Raw genomic sequence first — 7,829 nt, forward strand, 5'->3', positions numbered from 1 at the left:
TTATGAAACATTTTAGTGTGGAAGAGATTTGTTTTTTTGTTTTCTCTATGGATCCTAAAAAAGCTCCTGGTCCTAATGGGTTTTCTATTCTTTTTTACCAAAAATGTTGGGATGTGATTAGTTTTGATCTACTTTTGGTTTTAGAGGAATCTCAAAAGAAAGGATATATTCTAAAAAGTTTTAACAAAACAAATATCACTTTTATTCCCAATGTGAAATCTCCTTTAAAATTTGTAGATTTTAGACCTATTTCCCTATGTAACTCAATATATAAGATCATTACTAAGGCTATTTATCTTAGGCTAAAGTCCCTAATCCCTAAGTTAGTATCTCCTTAGCAAGGAGGTTTTGTCCCAAGTAGGGATACCTCGGATGGGGCACTTCTTGCATTGGAAGTTCTTTAGACCATTGAGTCCTTTCAAATACCTACATTTGTTGTGAAGTTAGACATGATGAAAGCCTATGATAAATTGGATTGGGATTTTCTCTTGGCTATACTATCTAAATTTGTTTTTTTGAAACCTTAGTGTAAGTGGATTAAGAAGTGCCTTTCAGGGGCTTCTTTTGCAGTCATAATTAATGGTATTCCTTCCTCTTATTTTCAAGCTACCTAAGGGGTTCGCCAAGGAGATCCACTTTCCCCATTTTCATTTATTATTATGGCTGAAATTTTGAGTAGATGTATTCTTAGGTAGAAGGCTTTAGCTAATTGGCAAGGTATTAATGTACCAAATTCTAAGATTTCTCTCACTGATAACTTCTTTGCTAATGATACTCTTCTATTTGGTAGATTTTTGACAAGAGAAGCCAAGTATATCAAGAAGAACCTAGACATCTATATTAATGGTAGAGGGGTTACTATCTCTTTATCTAGGGATTCCATTCTTTTTGGCTCCAATGAAGCCATCATTTTAAGATAATGTGATTAATAGATTAAAGGGTAGGGTTTTAGGCTAGAAGGTGAGGTGGATTTCCCTCTCTAGGATAATTTTATTGATCAAAATAGTCCTTCTCACCATCCCTAATTATTACTTTTATTTTCTTCAAGCTCCATCTTTTGTTATTGCTTAGATCAAGAAAATCATTTGTAACATTTTATGGTCTTCTAATATGAATACTTTTAGGAAAATACCTTTGATATCCTTATAAAAGATGTCTTTTGTAAGTCCTATTGTGGGGCTAGGGTTCTGTTGGTAAACATATTTGTCACAGAAGAATTCGCCCAATGGAGTGTATGCGGCAAATCGTTCAGAACAGTTGGATAGGCCCTTGATATCCGGCCTTCCTCTGCATTTTGAGGGGCAACTCCCTCGTATGATATAATTTTTAACAGATTTTCAAATAAAGAATTCAAACTTTAAAGTTCCAGGAGAGACCCATGGAAGACGAATGCACCACACACCCTCACAACCCTCTGTGGTTAGCAAGATCGATAACGGTGGTGTCCAAGAACTACGCTTGAAAGCAACCAATGTTATTAAGCACATTCATTATCAACTATAAACATTCGCACAGCACCATGAGAATGTCCACTACAATGTATAACAATTTGGATTTTAAAATAAGAAACCCAAAGTAGATGTCATTTCATTTCCTTGCACCAAGAAAAACAATAGAGATTTTTCAATTCAGAGATAAAAAGTGTACATATTTTCCAAAATTTATCCCTAGATCAAAATTTGAGCAGTGTTCTCTTACTTTTCCAACCAAAAAGTCCCGTTACAAAGCCAAAAGGTGTCCTTATATAGACATAGAGGTTAATAACTACCTCTCTGAGGTTAATAACCACCTCCAAAATACGAAATTTTGGAAGGTTAATTAACCTCAAGAAAATTAACCTATACAAGGAAACTTGCAAAAATAAAACTTTAGCTAGATTTCCTAAAGATGTTTCCATATACAATCACTAATTCCTCTAGCTACTAACTCTATCTACCTGGACACAATTGATCTATCTTGGAAAGCCCTAAAACATATAGCTCTTGCAACAAACTCATCATACGTTCAATGCATCTTGTTAACGACATGTCTGACTTTCTTACCATAATTACTAGCTGCTTCGGCAATCTTCGTAACCCTTCAACACAACTAGCTATAAGAGTATCTATAATAATCAACTCCTTCGTTGTCATCTCCCTCCATGAGGGGGATATTTGATTCTCCTCGATGTTTATGCTTGTTGCAGAATAATTTGTCCTTAAACATCTTTGAAAATGTAGTTCACATCCCGTTGATAGAACTCTTTTGCCTTTAAAGCATTTATCAAAAATCTTGATTAAGGATCCCTTTCATCCCACAAGTTATCTGTGTCAAGAGCTGGCTCTACAGTTGCTATGCCCTCCTTAGTGAACTCCACATTATAATGATAACCCTATACAAGAAGATTGTCTACCCCAACAACCACTAGAAACCACGCGTCAACACTAGGGGCCTCACCACTTATCAGCAAAGGATTTTCTATCATCACCAATCAGGACTGAGTCAAGTTCATCAACAATAGAAAAGTTCAATGGTTTTGGCCATCTCATAACAAAGTCCTCTTTACTTCATCCAAGTTTGTCATTCAAATAGTCAAACCCAATTTCAGAATTGCTTGAATATGTAATGTCGCAGGTATAGTTTGCTCTCCTTTCTATTTTGCCATTATGTCAAACAAGTTGAGAGAAATCTCGAGTATTCTTTACATCTCTTGCAACTTGTTCATAGATCTGGAAATGAACAATTAGGGGCTTCTTGATTCAAGACTGCCGTATTTTGGACAAAACTATTTTTCTACTCAACTAGACTCCCATTCGCACAATCTATGTAAGCTGTTCCATATTTGTTTTGAACATCACTTGTCCACCATTTTTATCCTGGCCCGATTGTTCCCATCATCACCTTTAATGGTCACCCGGTCAATTATTTTCATCCCAATTATCAACAAGGGAGAAATTATACCTGTGATTGTTCTTCCACTCCAAAGCTTGGCATGCCTTGGAACAGTAATTGGCAGTGCTACACGCAGGACACTTTCAGAATTCATGGCATCTAGTCTCGGGCTTTCCGCGCCTGGAATAACAACAGAGTCTTAGACCATCAGTTGGGGGATGTAATTCAAACCATTCCATGAGGGAATCATTAATGGTGTGATGTTTCACAAGCCATCTCTTGTTCTTGAGCTTCATCGCACAGAAGCATTTGTCTGCAATGGATAATATTGCCTCTTTTGCATTGGCTTGTACCAAAAATTTATGCCTCTCCTAAAATTTCTTTTTCATTCCATGTCCATCCTACAAGCAATGGTCAAGCTCTCTCTGGTGGCGTTAATGTGCCCTAGGGCAGCTACTTTGGCAGATAGAAATACGCCTGCTTTTAGCATTTTCTCCCTCCGTGAGTCTCCGCTGTCATTGAGTTAAATCACACTGAGAGAATACAATGCCCATCCGTGTGATGTGCTCCCTGCGACCGCCATTAATGGTACGCTTGAAACTCTATTCATCAAGTAATAGAAATACATCATGCTAGGCATGTAACGTGCTTTTGGATTGCCTGCACCTGCACAGAGCAATTTATGTAACTCATTGTTCCACTTTGTGAATCTTACATAAGACTTTAACGAACTCAAAGTAATCTCTATCACTTGCTACAAAGCCAGCTTCTTTCATCTTTCCTAGCATTTCATGGCCCTCGACCACTCTTGCCGCAAGGAACAGGCTTCTAATCAGAATAACGTAAGTTTTAAATTTGGAGAACATCCATACCCTCCCATTTCCTCATACAAATTCATTGCATCCAATGTCTATCTGATCTCACACAAATGTGTAATCAGGATATTAAAGGTCTCTTTGTTACAAGGCACCCCTTCCATTTTCCTTCAACCAGACAGGGTCAAATACTCTAGTTGTGCCATTGTTTCCAACATTTTTGATTTTATACTAAACTCGGAACATCCGCATAAGTCGAGGTGTTGTAGGAGTGACAGCTCCTTGAAAGAGATCGGCAACTTCCTCAATTTCGAACATTTGCTCAAATCAAGGTGCCTCAGATTTCTCAAATCACCAAAACTGTTGGGTAGTAATGATAGCTTCTCACAATGAGATAATTTCAGGTACTCCAGTGATTCAAAATGGCAAGATTCAACGGGCAGACTCCTCACTCCTGTCCCATTTGCAACTATCTTTTTCAAATGCCTAAGACATCCTATCGATTTTGGAAATCTTTGGAATGCACCACAGTTGTGTATTAGCAGCTCTCTTAACTGCACAGGAGCGTTGCTCTCACTCTCCCACAATTCTTTCAATCGATGTTTCTTAGGAAAAATCTCTTAATTGAGTTGTAAAACCCTCGGTTAGCCTGGGGATATCCTGTGATTATTGTAATCCATGAAATTTGATTGCTATCAGACATTTTGTCAAACATTTGTGCATATTCTCGGTTTTCCTTATAATGGACAAATATGAACAAGACGATTTCCTTTCAAAATCGGTGGCTTATGTCCAGCTTCGATCATGTCAGAGTATACCTCCTTGTCTGCTATTTTTATGAATCTTCCATAGAAAATGAAAGCATCTCTTTATTGATTTCTGCTTCATTGTAGGTGCGAAACAAAACTGGACTTATTTCTTGTAATTCTGGAATGCACTTTTCATTTTTGGTGTAGCAAATTGAAGATGGAGAGTATTGTTAATCAATCCATAATCCTATGAGAAGCTTGTTGGTAAACAGATTTCCAAAATCCATCAGTATGTTACTTTTCTTCTGTAACCTTTAATATGCCTTCTATCTGGGCACCCATGTTGAAGAGGTTAAGAAAAACATATTTTTGGACATTATCATTAACCTATTGAGAGCTTAATGGTTAGGATTGTGTTTGGCAGGTTAATGGTTAAGATCTTGAGCTCATCTTAACCTCTTTTAAGAAGTTAATTTTGGAGGCTTACATTAACCTTTTGAGAGGTTAAGAAAAACATGTTTTTGGTGGTTAACATTAACCTTTTATTTGGAGGTTAAGAAAAACACATTTTTGATGGTTAACATTAACCTTTTAACAAGTTAAAGGTTAAGAAGTACGCGTTTTTGAAGGCAATCATTAACCTTTAATATCTTGAGGCTCAGAAGCTGGATCTCAATGATCTCAAGTGCTGTGCGGAGCTGGGAACGAGCCGGGAACATGAAGATTTAGAAACTCACAGAAACTTGGAGATTAAATGGTCAATTTAAAGCTTAAAATTGGACAATTTAATAAAATTAACCAAGGCTTATAAAATTGAAAGAATTTTATAGTTGGGCAATAGGTTCATAACATATCACTTAGGAATAAAGCTTTTGGTGGGAAACTAGTCTAAAATATGTACTTTAAATCTCAATCTTTGTGGTGTCAAATCATGCAAGCTAAATATCTTGATTCTACTTGTCCTCATAGAATCTTACTATTTCTAATCCTCCATATGGGTCACCTACCTAGAATTTTATGATGTCATCTAGGGTAGTTGTCACTAAATTCTTGTCTTGGTAAGTTCATTCTAGTTTTGATGTTTACTTTTGGTAATATTCTTGGAATGGAAGTTCTTTGTTGTGTCATAATCCCTTCTTGCACAAAGTTATGGATGTTTTGTGTAGAAAATGGGGAGTTTGACTAGTAGACTATATGGATAATGTTGAAATTGTGTATCAAAAGGTTTGGTGGAAAGATCCTTTCTCATTGTCTATTGGTAGAGAATTGGCTAGCAATTTCGATGTCATCCTAGCCAGCAAAGTGGTTTTTTTAACTAGAGGTTGTTATAGGCTCATGTGGTGTCCTATTAAGACTAGTCTTTATTCAATTAAATTTGGCTACGAGGCCCTATTGGGTATGTCTAAGTAGCATGATGCAAAGTGGACTTTCACATTTTGTTGGGATAAGAGTGTTTTTTTGAAAGTGGGAGCTTTTTATTGTTTGGCCATTTAGGGTAGAATTTTGACTAGTGATAAGCTAAGTAGATTGCATATTGTAGATTCCTTTAAGTTTGTCTTGTGTGGTCTTTATGATGAACCTATTGATCACCTTTTTGTGCACTATCACTTCTTTATGTAGTGTTGGTATTCTATTATGGTAAATTGCCTCATTTTTTCCTAAGTCTTTATGGGACCTATTCCAATCTTGGATTATTCTATTTGCCAATTCTATTTTTGCATGTGTATGGATTATTTTTCCCTCATCAATCATTTGGTCTATTTGGTGGAAACAAAATAAGAGGATTTTTTGAAAAGAGGTGTCTGATGTGAGTAGTGTGATTGATACAATTGAATGGCTTATCTTTGAATTAGTCAATAAATTTGTTAATGATCATTTTAAGTGTAATGACATGTTCTCCTCTTGGGATAGTCTGATTCATCATAATTGGAAGCTTATTTCTCTACCTTCATCTCCTGTGTTCCCTCAAATTAGGTCTATTCCAATTTGTAGGAATTCTATTAAATGGAAGCCTCTTAATTCTCTATTTGTTAAGCTTAATTTTGATGGGGCATCTAGAGGGAATCCTGGTTAATCAAGTATTGGGATATCCTTGAAAAATCATTTTGGTGTACTACTATCTTTTTATGTAAAATTCATCCCATTTTGTACTAATAATATGGTAGAATCCACAACTCCATTGTAGGGGTTGATCTTAGCTAAGTATATGTATTTTTCTTGCTCACATATGGAAGGTGATTCTTCTATAGTTATTAATGCATGAATACATAGGAAGATCAATGATCGGCATTTGGATTGTAATTTCTAGCATATTTGGGATCTCATTGATTCTCTTGATTGCTATTTATTATCACATGTATACAGGGAAGGTAATGTTCTAGCTAAAAACTTAGCCAATATTGGTTGTGATGGTACTATCTTGGATTCTCATTTCTCCAAGCATATGCTAGACATGTTTCCTCGTATTGCTTCTATCATTAGGAGTGAATCTTAGTTTTCCTATTTGGTGTGAATTACTAGGTTTGTGTTAAGATGGTTAATATCACTAGGTATGTTTTTCTTATGCAAATCTAATTTACTTGATATGGTTTTAAGTGAGTAGACATAATGGTGGTATTAATTAGTTTAGCATTGGGTTAGTAAAAGGCATCAAGTGGGATAGGTGTATATAGGGTAGGTAATTGTTAGATTCTACTAAGATTGAATATTATAGTACATTCCTGGATTCTTGTCCTTTTAAGAAGATGCAAGATATGGTCCCTTGTATTAGGAGTTAATTGTTATTTTTTCTATTTGGTGTGAATTACTAAGTTATTGCAATGATGATTAATACCTCTAGATATGCTTTTCTTATGCATATCTTACTTGTTAGATATGGTTTTAAGTGAGCAGACATAATTGTTGTATTAATTATTTTAGCATTGGATTAGTAATTGACATCAAGTGGAGAAGGTCTAATTGACTCAAGGATGGGATATGTGTTCTCAAGTGGTATTATGAGGATCAATCAATTGTACTTTTCAGGATATATCCATGTGAGTGTCTTTGTTTATGACGTTGGTTAGTATTTTTTCATACTTCCTTGTGCCTTTAAGATCCAACAAATGACTGTATTTTTCATTCTCCTTAGGAATTAGCTTTTCTAAGTTTTTTAGTTTATCCTTTTTTATTCTTTTGTTGGCATCCACTTCATTTAGTAGGGTTGTGTGGATAATTATACTTTCTTATTTTGTTCTGCTAATAAGTACCCATATGATGAAAGACATCTTGCATTTTCAATGTGAAGGTTTTAATTCATATTAACCATCTCATGTGGCCTGAATTGCATTTTAATGTGACCAATTGCATATATCTTTTTCCATAATGGTTTTTGAGTGGGAGCATTTTATCATGT

At 35.5% G+C, this 7,829-nt stretch overlaps 1 pseudogene; it reads right to left on the bottom strand.

The window, feature by feature from the left end:
- Positions 1-2,897: 2,897 nt before the first annotated feature.
- Positions 2,898-3,751, bottom strand: LOC149532715 (F-box protein At5g50450 pseudogene; annotated as a pseudogene).
- Between the last annotated feature and the right edge of the window lie 4,078 nt (positions 3,752-7,829).

The sequence above is a fragment of the Cupressus sempervirens genome, chromosome 10, assembly GCF_028749045.1.
Source record: "Cupressus sempervirens isolate cs-2001-9-10 chromosome 10, ASM2874904v1, whole genome shotgun sequence".
Classification (NCBI taxonomy): Eukaryota; Viridiplantae; Streptophyta; class Pinopsida; order Cupressales; family Cupressaceae; genus Cupressus; species Cupressus sempervirens.